The sequence below is a fragment of the Callorhinus ursinus genome, unplaced genomic scaffold (genome assembly GCF_003265705.2).
Source record: "Callorhinus ursinus isolate GAN/ISIS: 27379988/994484 unplaced genomic scaffold, GSC_fseal_2.0 scaffold11, whole genome shotgun sequence".
NCBI lineage: Eukaryota > Metazoa > Chordata > Mammalia > Carnivora > Otariidae > Callorhinus > Callorhinus ursinus.
Window position 1 is genome coordinate 40,616,243 of NW_027397073.1, and position 14,728 is coordinate 40,630,970.

Sequence of the window (14,728 nt, forward strand, 5' to 3'; positions counted from 1 at the left end):
TCAGGAAAATTAAGTGAGCATAATTTTTAAAAACTCTTTGAAAGGATAGTGTTGCATGAAAAAAATAATAAAAATCACAGTCTCAAATCCTTATCACTAACAATAAAATAACCACATTCAAATATACGAATAAACTATATTAAGAAGCATCATAGAAACAAATATGTTAAGTACATTCATAACACATTTTGTAAAGATTGATCGAATTATTTTAAAGTCTTCAGTGTTGAAGAACAAAAATTTAACTGAATAGATTTGAAGATGTAATTGGCTTTACTCAAGGACTCACGAATCTACCAGCATCCCCTCTAGTAAACAGACAGGCTCTCTGAGGAGAGGAGCGGTGCAAAAATGAAAGGTTTTTATAGCAGAAGGAGGGGGTGAGGGGAGAAAGTCATTAGCAAAAGAAAAGAAAGGATTGTTTTGGACCAGGCATTATTATGCAGATTATCTCACTGATGCTGATCAGGAAATTTCAGATTGACTTTTGAAAGGTCACACTTCTGGGAGAGTCTGAAACTACAATTAAATCATGGATTGCTGTCCTGGGGGCAAATGACTCCATTTTGGGCCTGTTGTTTCTTTCCCAACACTATTTAAAGTAACTTTTTTGATTGATAAGAATAAAATGCCCTTTGATAAAGCCAATCTACGGTTAGAAGTTGTTTGTTTCCAAACTGTAGAGAAAAACAATTAGAAATGAGTGTAGACTTCCTCTATATTTGGCCCAACATTTTTTTTTTTTTTTTTAAGATTTAGTTATTGGGGCGCCTGGGTGGCTCAGTCGTTAAGCGTCTGCCTTTGGCTCAGGTCGTGATCCCAGGGTCCTGGGATCCAGCCCCGCATCAGGCTCCCTACTCAGCGGGAAGCCTGCTTCTCCCTCTCCCACTCCCTCTGCTTGTGTTTCCTCTCTCTCTGTCAAAAAAAAATGAATAAAATCTTAAAAAAAAAAAAGATTTAGTTATTTATTTGCGAGAGTGCGTGCTAGCAAGCGCATGCATGAGCAGGGGGAAGGGCAGAGGGAAAGGGAGAGAATCCTCAAGCACACTCTGCTTGCCGTGCAGAGCCCCACATGAGACTTGATCCCAGGACCCTGAGACAACATTTTTAACATTTAGTTGTCGGTGTGCAATAATTAATACCTGTAATTTTGGAGTGTTCTTATTTGCCTATGTTTAGGGACCTTTAAATGCTATAACATGGAATTATTAATGTTAAAAAGAAACTTCAAGGCTTCCTTTGAGATAGCTGAGGTTTTACCTAGAATTCATACTAAAAATTCCTGTAGCATTATTTTCTGCCAGAACTCTGTAATCCAAAGTGGAAATGAAAGAATTCCCTTGCTTTGGCTTTGCCTCTCCTCATGTATTTAGAAAGCTGAGGGGACGCCTGGGTGGCTCAGTTGGTTAAGCGACTGCCTTCGGCTCAGGTCGTGATCCTGGAGTCCCGGGATCGAGTCCCGCATCGGGCTCCCTGCTCGGCAGGGAGCCTGCTTCTCCCTCTGACCCTCTTCTCTCTCGTGCTCTCTATCTCTCATTCTCTCTCTCTCAAATAAATAAATAAAATCTTTGAAAAAAAATTGAGGAATTAAGGGTAGATGACATTTATATAGCTTATTTATATATAATTTAAAATCCAAATTCACAAAGACATTTCATCCATAGTAGGTATTCTACAAGATGGATATGTTACTGTCTATACCCTCTATATTTCTCACCTGTCTGAGATCTATGCTGAAATTCTACCAAGTGGTTCTTGAAATGTGATTGCTGGACCAGCAGCATCAACATCACAAAGGAACCTATTAGAAAGGCTAATTTTGAGGTCCCTCCCCCAGATCCATTAGATAGGAAACAGGGAGGGTGAGACCCTCTTGGCATTGCTAAGGTATCAAATTTACCTCAGTACTAGCTCTTGGCTACTCTGCGTTGTTTACACTACCTGAGAGCTTGGGAGGAAAGTGGATTCAGACTCACCCCCAGACCTACTGAATCAGAACCTGCATTTCAACAAGATCCCCAGGAGATCTACCCACACAGGAAACTTTGATTAGCCTCTTGTAGTTGATCCTTTGAGAGGAACCTGCAAAAACTAATATGTGAACAACACAATGAGCCAATGAGAGTAGGTGACACAAGTAGCCTCAGGCAGCAGGTTTGTGGCTACCATCCGGGAGGAAAATTGCCCCAGTTCACCTTGTGGCCTAAATTCAAGCCAGCTTGCCTCTCACCACCCAAAAGCTGACCCTCCCACTCTGTGTTCTGTACCTGGATAATTGACTGTGAACTTTATACCTAAGAGTGCCTTGCATTGGAGAGTATACAATGACACATAAGGTAACCAAATTTAGGTAGATGACATGTTCATTGTCACTTTACTTAGTAAATTTATTTTGCTAACCCACAATTTTAAAAAATCACATTTTGATAGTAATTATTTTTGATCAAGCTTATCCAATTAATCTACCAAATCATGTTTAAAAATCAACCTGAATAATCCTGATAGTTTAAGCAAGACACAGTTTCCTGATTTCATTTTGGCAAATAGGTGTCTTGATGTATTCTTTCTGACTGAGCCAATTTATCCCCACGTACATTTCTAACGTTTCATTTTTCTGGGCGTGGCTGACTTTGAGTATTATAGGTGTGGCTGAGAACCTGTCAGAACCAGTGGTGATATATTAAGTAACGGAAGTCTGTCATGATTATTTCTTTTAATTTCAGACTGGGTAGAAGAAAGTTAAGACAAATTTTCAGAGTTGTTTTAATTTTATATAGTACATTATCAATATTAACTATATATAGTACCCTAGAAATATAGAATATAATTATTAAATATGTCAAATATTAACTAGTAATATTAAATACTAATTTGATATTGATGCTTTTATTAAATATATTTGAAGTTAAACATTAAGAAGATTGTTGACACAAACACATGGCCCTTGGTATTTTGTGAGGGTGATGGCAGAGACTGCTGGCTGTCTACATACTATCTCCTAACTTAGTTCTTCATTAGAGATGGAGCTCTGATTTCATTCGGGTTGGCTACGTGCCTCACTGAGAGACCACTATTTCCCAACCCCCTTGAACCAAGTGTCACATGCCCTAAATTCTGGCCAGTGAGAAGTGAAATGCTGTGTATAAGATTTCTGAGTAGGTGTCTTAAAGGTGTCTTAAAGGAGCTGATTCAGCTGGAAGAATTTTTTTTCTTCTCCCAATTTTTTTTTTTTTTTTTTACGTAAGTTCTACACCAAACGTTGGGCTTGAACTCACAACCCCAAGATCTACTGACTGAGCCTTCCAGGTACACTTCCTTCCCCCAATTGTATTTCATGATGTCTAGAACACAGATGTGATGCCCTGTGCTCAAGCAATCCTGTTGTGAACTTCAGAATGGAAGCCACATTTGTTGAGAATGGAGGAGCATAAAGATAGAAGGAGGCTGGATCCCTGATAACTTTGTGGAGCCTCCAAATATGCCCTGGATTTCCTACCTCTAGACTTGTTTACTCGAGTGAAAAATCTTTGTGGGTTTAAGCAATGAAATTTTAGGTTTTGCATTAAATGTAGCTGAATCTTATTTGATATAGGGAGAGAACAGAGACTGAATGGAAATAATTGACTTACCTAAACATGATTCAATAAACTTGGGAACTCATTTTCTTTTGGCTAAGATTTTAAAAATGGATAGACCTGAAGACATTTCAGTGTTTTCTTTCCTTTTTCTTTCTTTTTTGACAGAGAGAGCATGCTCACAAGTGGGGGGAGGGGCAGAGGAAGAATAGGAGAGAGAAAATCTCAAGTCGACTCCAAGCTGAATGCAGAGCCTGAGCAGGACTCGATCTCAGCACCAGGAGATCATGACCTGAGCCGAAATAGAAGTCTGTCACTTAACCAACTAAAGCCGCCCAGATGCCCCAAGACATACATTTTTATTTTTTATTTTTTTAAGTTTTTATTTATTTATTTGATGGACAGTAAGTGAGAGAGAGGGAGAGAGAGAGAGAGCATGAGTAGGGGGAAGGGGTGGAGGGAGAAGCAAACTCTCCACCGAGCAAGGAGCCTGATGTGGGGCTCGATTCCAGGACCCTTAGATCAGGACCCGAGCCGGAAGAAGATGCTTAACCACCCAGGCACCCCAAGACACACATCTTTAAATGTTGCATACTACTTCTACCACTTCATCCTCTGTTCCTCTGAACAGTGTGATCAAACTGATATGTTCCCTTAAGTCTGAAAGAGTCAGTATTTTGTTCCACTCTAATAGCCTGAGGCATACTCTCATTTTTCAATTAATTAATATATAGGTAAATAAAATTTATTTTCCTATTTAGCCAATGAATTTCTATCATAATCTGAAACTGTTCTTATGCCAACTCAAATAGACTTGAAAATGAGTAAAGCTGTGTTTGACAAACACAGGAAATTACAGAGGTTTCAGCATGTGACAAAGAAGACAATGTTATGGTTTTGGTGTATGACAAATGGTGATTCCATATGCTAATAAACTCAGTTGGATTTCTGCTTTTTTACATTAGTGGCTATATAAAAATGCATTTTAAAAATTACCTCAGTGAATTGGCTAGGACTTGCCTTAGAGCATTTGGTAACAGAAATAAAGTGGCTTAGACAATGTAAAAGCTTATTTTCACTAATGTAAAACAAGCTCAAAATCTTGGACTTGTATGGATGCTGGTTTTTTGGTTTTTGTTTTGTTTTGTTTTTTTACTGTTTTTAAAAACATTTATTTTAGAATTGCCATGAAGGGGAAGTTTTACAGATTTGAATCCATTAAGTCTAAACATTTCTCCAGGGGAAGAGATATCCAAAACTAAGGCATAAAACAAATAAGTAAATCAGGAAAAAAAATAAGCATTTGTGAGAGACAATACATTACCATTAATAATATACTAATGAATTTCATAAATTGATATGAAAATAGTAAATTACTAAGTAAAATGGGCAAAAAATATAAACAGATCTTTCACAGAAGAAAGGACAGTTAAATTTCAAAATGAAAATATTCTAATCTCACCGATAGATTTAAAGCAATGAAAAATTAAACATCTGTTTACTACTATGTTTCTTTCATTCAAATTAAATGATTTTTAAAGTACGTATGTTCAGGAAAAATTATGGAGAAATAGAATCTCTCATAAATTACATCTGCAGGCTAAGGTGTAGCCGTCAAATGTTTTGAAAAAAAATTATGAATACGTTGCTATATTCAAATCAAGACATTTTACCCAAAATGTAAATTTGTGACTTCTTTTGAAAAATTGACAGTTCTAGTCATATTCCCAAAGTCTACCAGTTGGCTGGAAGTGCAAAGTGTCATTCAGTGCCCTCTGCCAAAGCCAGCGCCCTCTGAAGCTTGCCCTTCATGTCTCAGACAGGAAGGCTTCAATTATCATTTATTAGGACATTTGTACTCTTTCTTTCCTTCCTTCCTTCCTTCTTTCCTTCCTTCCTTCCTTCCTTCTTTCTTTTTAAACATGGAATGCTTCATGAATCTGCGCATCATCCTTGCAGAGTAGCCATGCTACTCTTCTCTGTATTGTTCCAGTTTTCGCACGTCTGCTGCTGAAGCCAGCACTGTACTATTATTTTCTGAAGGTAGGTTTAAGAGGAGAAAAGAAACGGGTTTTCTGTACTTTTATTTTTTCAAAACAATTTCAGAATAACTTAAAAGGGCTGCTTTTTTCAACCAACGTGACTTCTTTATCTTGATTTCTTTCCTGACCCCTGCAGGCATTGACGTTTGTAGCTACTTGCGCTACATGAGTTTCAATATAAAATGAATTATGTTGCCATTTGGCATACAATATACTTGACTTCTTCCCTGTGTTCATTGCTTATTGTTTTACACCCGCATTGGAGTGTAAGCTCCATCAGAATGGTGCACAGCACATAAAGGGAACTCAATAAATATTTTTTGAAGGAATTTATTGAGTACCTACCATGCACAAGCATTCCAGAACGCTCTTTTCACAAATATTATCTCATTGAAAATATTAACAACATACTTCCAATTTAAGCATTATTGTTCCTATATACTAATAAGAAAACTGATGCAGATAGAGGTTAGCTGACTCAAATAAGCTCAGACTGCTAGGTTTCCAGAGAGCCAGGATTTAAACGCAAGCCTGAACAATGATTGTATCCTGAACATTCCTCTTCAAATGGCCTTATATCTGTAATACAATGGAAAAAAATGTATAGGACTTCTTAATCCTAAAAGAAAAGTATGCATCCTGTGTATCTAGGTTGCTTATTCAAGACCTTCTACGCCATAAATTTCAATCCTCAGCTGGTAAATTTCCTTGGGAAGGAGGATGACAAAACACAGTCTTTCTTACATCAGAGCAATCCTCTCCACACCAGAATCTATGGGTTAAGTAGATGAATTGTTTCCATTTGGAGTTGTCCTACTTATGTATATATTGATAACAATCAAGTTTGCATCTCCAGATTGGATGTCTCTTGAATTCCACACCCATATTCTTCACTAATTCTTTCCAGCTTTATGGTTCACAGAAATAGCAAACTCAGTATCTTCAAAAGTGAATACTTAATGCCTTCACAAATAAGCACTTCGCTGCTGTCCTTATCTTTGTTACTAACAGTAACATCCACTCATTGTCCAAATGTATATCAAATCCAGAATTCTGCAATTATCTGGGCATGGAAGAATAGAAAATTAATGCACTCCCAGAGGAGACAGATTTATAAATCAAGTAATTACAACACTTGGGTCAGATAACAAATAACAGAGGCACATGTCAAAGCCTGTATGCGCACAGAAGACTTGGAAGTGCTTTTCCCTACACAGGGAAGTGAGGGAAGGCTCCATGAGCACTGTGGAAGGAGGCATTCTAGTAGAAGTGGAAGTAAGCATTCCCAAACCAAACTAAGCCCAAAACAGGCAACTAAAAGCAAAAGAAAACAAGCAAAAAACAAGAATGACTGGAGTTCCAAAAAACACAATTTGAAAAACCACTATCATGGAGGATGGATTGGAAGGCTCTTAGAGCTGGAAGACCAATGAAGATGGTCCAGTTGAGTGATGTGGAATCAGATATAGCGATTAACCCGGAGACAGATGGATGTGAGCGTGAGTGTCTAGGATGACTCCCTGGTTTCTTTCTTGAGTAAGTGGGAGGATCATGAAACCATTAACTACAAGGAAGAGAAAAGCAAAGTTTTGTTATGGAAAGACAATGGCTTTGGTTTGAGACATTTTTTTTTAAAGATTTTTTTTATTTATTCATGAGACACAGAGAGAGAGAGAGAGAGAGAGAGGCAGAGGGAGAAGCAGGCCCCTCAAGGAGCAGAGAGCCCGATGGGGGACTCGATTCCAGGACTCTGGGATAATGACCTTAGCTGAAGGCAGACGCTTAACCATCTGAGCCACCCAGGCGCCCTGGTTTGAGACATTTTAAACTTTAAGTATTTTTTTTTTAATTTTATTTATTTATTTGACAGAGAGAGACATAGTGAGAGCAGGAACACAAGCAGGGGGAGTGGGAGAGGGAGAAGCAGGGAGCGGGCAGCCCGATGTGGGACTCGATCCCAGGACCCTGGGATCATGACCTGAGCCAAAGGCAGACGCTCAACGACTGAGCCACCCAGGTGTCCCTAAACTTTAAGTATCTGTGGGAGTTCCAGTGAGTTATGTCCTGTCTCAAAGTTGCAAAGGACATGATTGATGCTCCCCGCCCCCACCTCCCACTCTTTATTACTTAACATCCAGGTTATCCCTCCCCAAATATTGGAAGTTCATTTAGGCAGGGACCCCATTTTAAATTGCTTTTTATCTAAGTAACTCATGGTATAAATACCTTTTTTTCTTGTATGAATATTCAAAGCATCTTCTCTTTCCTCTGCTCAGCAAGGACTGCCCAGGCATTTCCCCCTTACACCTCTTTTCTCCCTCCCTTCCAGCATCCCTTCATCCCTACCCTAAACTCTAGGATTTGTCGTGAAAATGAAGCCAACCAGCCATATGCTAGTGAGGACTACTATTAAGTGAAGTAAGATGAATGTAAGAAAAAAGGACGTGAATTGTATCTCAATAAATTTGTTATAAAAAAAGAAAGGAGAAAAAGAGGAGATGAGAAAAAAGAAGAGCTCAGAGAATGAGGAGGTAGTTAAATTTATGTGGTGATAGTTGTTGAGAAATAGAAAGAAGGAAAAAGTCAAATTCACATTTTCAGGAAGCAGCATTACACTGAATACAGGACATCTGGAAGGAAGAAAAGATTGTAAAGATGGTTGCAGGGTATTAAAAATACCTCTTGAGAGTGCTAGAAAAGACTGGAAGTACTTGAACGGTTGGTGTTTGACTGTGTTTCCTGGAAGGCCCTTGGGCTGAGACTGGGACTGGCGGGGGCGGACAGGCGCGCCGGCACAGTCACTGGTCAGGCAAACGTCAGGGGAATGATGGCATTGGTGTTTGGTTTTGCTCTTAAATTTATTGAGGTATAATTGACAAATAAAATTTATATATACAAAGCGTACAATGTGATTTACTATACATAATAATTTATGAAATGATTATCAGAATCACGTTAATCAGCCAATCCATCAATTCTCATAGTTACCTTGTTTGGTTTGTGTGTATGGTAAGAACGCTTTGGGGTCTACCTACCTGCTTAGCAAATTGCAAGTATGTGAGATCTCCAAAGCTTATTCATTTCATAACTGAAGCCTTGTACATTTTGACTGGCATTTTCGTCTCCCCCCTTACCTCTCGGCCCCTGATAATCACACTTCAATCTTCATCAGGTTATCTATCTGTATCTGTAGGCCTATCTATCTCTCTCTCTATCCAATATGGACTAGCTGGCTTCCCCGAAATTGATTAGATGAAAAACCCAACCATAGCTAAATACATGAATCCCTGCAATTACTTTCTCTGGAGCAAGCTCCATAGAATTGTGTATATGGAATACATCTTTGTTGCAAGCCAATGCTTGTAATTAAGAATCCTGGGACTTTTTATTTTTGGTTTCAGCCTCATGTTTATGACCACTGTTTATTAATGTTTTCTCATATGCTTTCTACAACTGGAAATTACATAAATCTCTCATGCCTTATTATTAGTTGTTTTGAAGGATCACAGCCTCTATATGGGGTGACTTCTCAGATGCCCAAGTATAAATTTCAGGTTTGCTTATAGCCAGTATTTTACCTATGTGTATCTCAGAGTAACATCATAATTTGTTAATAGTTAGTCTATGGATTACAGGTAGTTTGGTAGTTTGATAGTGTGTATATATATATATATATATATATATATATATACATTTGTTCAACACATGTTTACCAAGGGCCCACGTTGTGGCAGGCACAAGTTGTAGCCACTGAAAGTGGAGAGGAATATAAGACCTCATGAAAATGACATTCTAATAGACAGAGATAGACCAAGAAAGCAAAATAAGTAAAATATGAGAGACAGATAGATGGTAGGATGGAGTAGTATATGGAAGACCAAAACTCCCACCAAGACCAACCAAGAAACCTGGATAAAATACAAAAATTTATCTGTTTTGAGATATCAGAAAGTTGCAGAATCAACAAGAGCAAGAGAAGCTGATCTTCCAGAGAAGGACAGCACCAGAGAAAGCCGAGTTTATCCCCTGTAAGATAACTTCACTTTTTCCCAAAGGAGCATTTGAAGCTGCTGGACATGGGCTAGCAGCTAAGAACCCAGGCTTGGCTAAAGCAGAAGGCCACTGCCTGGGAGGAGAGAAACGGGGAGCTTTTGGCAATTTCTCAGGGCTAGGGTGACAAAGACACTTGACAGATTGCACCTACCTCCGGCTCTCCCTCTGAGACATTTGCTGGGTTCTAAACCTTCATGGGGTGGGAAGCTAATAAAAGCAGAACCCTCAAAAAAAAAAAAAAAAAAAGCAAAACCATCCAATAAACAGAAAGCTATTTCCACAGTCTCATAGCTCAGGAGACAAACACCTGCTCAGGGAAGGAGTCACAGTGAACCCACCAGGCTCTTAGTTAAAATCCACAGGAAGTAATCAGAGGTTTGAAGTTTCAATTAGGGTGGACAGGGAAGGCCCCAAAGAGAAGGCAGCAAAGGATCAAAAGCTGAAGGAGGTGAGAGAGCCATCTGAGGGAGGAGTGTTGAGTGCAGAAGTGAAAGCCTGAGGAGGAGTATGCCCAGCACGTTCAAGGAACAGCCGAGGGCCCCAACCCCAGCAGAGCACGTGATCGGGGAGTAAGAGTTGGAGTCTGAGAGACACACAGTGGATTGTGTCAGAGCCCGTGGACCACTGGACAAACTCTGGATTTGATCTAAATGAGATAACAAGCCTCAAAGGGATTTTTTGTTTTTAATCTTTTAACTTTGGAATCTTTCTAGAGGAGTTTGGGTAGAGAAATGTCATGATCGGACCTATTTATTACCACGGACAGTCTGTCTGCTGGATTGAAAAGAGACTGAAGTGAGGCATATTGGAAGCAGAAAGACCAGTTAGGAGGTTTTTCAAATAACCCAGGTGGGAGACAATAGTGATCTGGACAAGAATGGACATGGTGGGAAGGGGGAGATGCTGGGTATATTTTAAAGGTAGAGTTCATAGAATTTACTGACAGAATGAAATTCTGGCATAAGAGAAAAAGAGGAAGTCTGCAAGACGTTTTGAAGGAAATAATTGGGAAGGATGGAATCACCCACCATTCATTGAAAGGGGAGAGACTGTGGGCATCGTCAATGGGGAAGATCAGGAACTCAGAATTGGAAAGATTAACTCTGCAGTGCCTTCTGGACAACTAAGCTAAAATGTCACGTGGACAGTTAAAGCCTGGAGTTTAAGGGAAAGGTGGCAGATAGAGCTTTCGGTTTACCAATCATCAGCATGGAGATGGTGTTTCAAGTCAGAAGCCTGGGTGAGACCAACAAGGGAGTGAGCAGGGATAGAACCAGAAGAAAGGTCTAATCACAGAATCCTGGGCATTTGACTAGTTAGAGGTCATGGCGGGGAAAGGGAATCAATCGGTGAGGCGCAGAAGGAAAAAGAGAAACCAAGTGAAGAATGTGCAAACTCTGCAATTAAGACAGTAATGTGAAGCTGAAAAATGACTCGTATAGAAATCTGAAAGTCCCCCCAACCTTTGTAAAAACACTTTTGGTGAAGCAGTAGGCGAGAAAATCTGATTGGAAAGAGCTCAAGAGATAATGAGGAAGAAATTGAAGACAGTCAATACAAAACATCTTTTCCTAGAATTGTTTTTGGTAAAGAAGAGCCGAGAAATGGGGTGTGATCGGCTGGACAGAGAGATGGGACTTAGAAAGGCAGAGACTCCTGCTGTTTTTGTTTTTGTTTTTTTTTAGGTTTAGTTGATCTGCTACAAAGGAGGATAGTGATGGATTAAATTGATGCTGGCGGAGACAAGGAGCAGAACTACCAGAGTAATGCCCTTGGGTAGGGGGGAGGAGAGGAGAATGGATGCACCAAGGGAGAAGGTGACCTTAGCTGCCAACAGAGGTGGGTCATCCATAGCACAGAAGAAAAGGCCACGTGGATGGAACAGATGCAGGCAGGTGATAGGTGTGGGGAAGCTTGTAGAAGTTCTTCACAGTTTCTTTTTTCTCTGTGAAATGGAAAGCTAAGTCAGAATGGAAAGTGAGAATTGAGGGGGGTATACAGGAGGTTTGAGCAGAGAAAAGGAGGTTTTTAAGTAGTTATTTTTTTTAAGATTTTATTTATTTGAGAGAGAGTGAGAGAGCACAAGCAGGGGGAGGGGCAGGAGGAGAGGGAGAAGAAGGCTCCCCACTGAGCAGGGGCCTGGGGTGGGGCTCCATCCCAGGACCCTGGGATCATGACTGGAGCCAAAGGAAAGCAGATGTGTAACTGACTGAGCCACCCAAGCACCCCAGAAAAGGAGATTTTGGGGAAAAAATGCCAAGGAGAATGGGGGGTGGTTGGGTGGACTAGGCAGATAGGGTAAGGCAGCGGGCAGCATTAACTCCAACTTAAGACACTGATCATGACCTTAAAGTGAAACTCCTGAACTTGGGTATGAGTTCATCTTCAGCCACATTCAGAGTATGTGAGTATGCAGTAGCTGGGAAGCTAGAGAGTTATAGATTTAATTGGGGAGTAACTTTGACCAGAGAGAATCATCTGATTTTGTCAGTTCAACGGGTGTAAAAGGATATTTTACGATTTTATTTTTTATTTATTTTTTTTTAAGATTTTTTTTTATTTATTTGAGGGAGAGAGAATGAGAGATAGAGAGCACGAGAGGGAAGAGGGTCAGAGGGAGAAGCAGACTCCCCGCCGAGCAGGGAGCCCGATGTGGGACTCGATCCCGGGACTCCAGGATCATGACCTGAGCCGAAGGCAGTCGCTTAACCAACTGAGCCACCCAGGCGCCCTATTTTACGATTTTAACATTTAGTTTCCTAATTTTTAAAAATATACTTTGTAGGCTTTGAGATTCCTCTATTGTAAAATACCTGGTCGTGCTCTGCCCATTTTTTTTCTATTGAGGTTTCTGTCACGTTCCCGTTGATGTGTGGGAGTTCCTTGCATGTTCTGGATATCATTCCCTTGTCTGTGTTAGTCATAACTAATGTCTTTCCCAATCTATCATTTGCATCTTACCTTTATTCATGGTGTCCTTTGTTGAATTGAAAGCCTAACTTTAATGTAATCAAATATATCTTATTTTATTATTATTCTCATGTGATACATGCTTTTGGGGTATCATTTCAAAAATCTTTCTCTACCTCTGGGTCACATATTCTCCCACATCATCTTCCGTGGACTTTATGTCTTGTCATCCCAGGAAAGTTTAAACCATCGGGAGGCCACTTTTTATGTGGTATTTAGTAGGGAATCAGTTTTGTTTTTCTCCAATAATGATTCAGTTTTCCTAATGCCACCACGAAATAATTTCTCCTCTTCTCAATGGTGTGTGTTGTCCCCATTTTATCAGATATTAAGTTCCCACTTATGCACTGGTCTCTTTCTGACTTCTAAATTAAAATTTATTAGCATATTTATCTGTTTTTGTGTCAAAAAAAACACACCAGAAATTCTTGATAGGCCCATCTCACATTTTAACAAATATGCTAATACATGTCCATCATGCATGAGATCAGATTAAGAACTCTCATCCTGCTAAATGTGACCCAAGACATCACTTTAATAGGCCAATAAATATTAAAAATAGAGAAAGGAAAACAAAGAATTACTGTTCAAAAAAGTCCTTAGGCATTACTCATTTATTCATTCATTTACTTGCTCATTCAACAAATACTTACTAGGTGTCTATGGGCGGGGATTCATCATGGATAGAGCTGGAGATGCAAGGTTGAGTCGGCAAAAGCAAGTCGCTGAAGTCATGAAACCCTCCCATCTTTGATGAGAAACAAACATTAGTCAAATAATTACTCAAAACAAATTTAACGTTGTCATTGTGACAAGTACTCTAAACAAGAGGAGCTGTTTCATGAGGAAGGCTTGACTTCATAGAGAGAATTTGACCTGGTAGAGGAGAAAATAAAAGGTAATATTTGTAGGGGGGGTGGGAGGTAACCAGGCTGGAGAGATGGAAGAAAGTTCCAGGTAGAGGAAAGAGCATGGGCAAAGTACTTATGGTAGAAAGGGCCTGAGTGCAAAGGTCTGAAAAAAACACAGATGAGTTTGTGTCAATATTTAGGAGTCAGAGTAGAAGGAGCTGGCCACGGAGAATGCATGGACACAGTCAGCAAGGGAAGAAGAAAGGACATGTTGCTGTCAAAGGAGCCAAGAGCGAGTAGGCTCTAGGCTCGGCTATCTCACGGAACAGTGCATTTCTTGTCTCTAGGTCCTTTTAAGAAGTGGGTAACATTTCATAATCCATGAACAGATTTAACACATGATGTTTATATCGGTGATTTTTTCAACATTATAGAACGCTGTTTATACATCATTTTGTACTTAACTTGAGACCAATCTTCTCTTTTGTTTTACAAAGGAGTCAGCAGGATGTATATCTCAATGGAGCATGTTTCTTGTCCTACCCAGTTATCTTATTTTCCCCTGTGTGTTACCCTTGAGCATGGGCCCTGTCTTGTTCACCACAGCATTCCTAATGCTGAGAACAATGCCCGAGACATAGCAGGTTCTCAATAAATACTTGTCAAATGAGTTAATTAGTAAGGCCAACAAGTGAACATTTTGTAGTTTTATATTTTTGTATATTTGTTCATAGCACTCCTAGGGGCCATATATCAATGGCATCTATCAAAGGTGAAGCAGGTGTCATGGACCGTCTCTGGTCATGTTCAACATGATTGCCTCAAAATTCTTTCATTGGCTTGTTTTTATTGAGGGTTTATTAAGTCAAAAGTACTGTAATAGGAATTGATTTGTGATTTGTTTCACACTTTATCCCTTATTTAGTTCAAAAATATACTTAGAAATGTCATGGAAATTGAGTTTGATTAGTACACTATGCTTTCTTGAGGCCAATTTTGAAAAGAGAACATCAAAGAAATATGGACAGCATTAAAAAAATTTTATTTATTGGACAATAAACAATATTAAAAAAGTTTCTCTCATCATATAAAAGGATTCTTTTTAAGAAAAAAAGGTCTAAATTTTCAGAAAGTGCACAACTAGTACAAACTGTGGCATCTCACCTTAATGTAGCACACTTGATCCATTTGGGTCAGAGAAGGTCTGGGGGTCACGTTGAGGGGAAGGGGGTTGAAG

General features: G+C 39.4%; 1 non-coding gene across 1 annotated transcript; it reads right to left on the reverse strand.

Annotated features, from left to right (window-relative positions):
* Positions 1-5,491: 5,491 nt before the first annotated feature.
* Positions 5,492-5,595, reverse strand: LOC112835371 (U6 spliceosomal RNA). The gene has a single exon (XR_003211191.2). It is a non-coding gene; the product is annotated as a U6 spliceosomal RNA (small nuclear RNA).
* Positions 5,596-14,728: the final 9,133 nt, after the last annotated feature.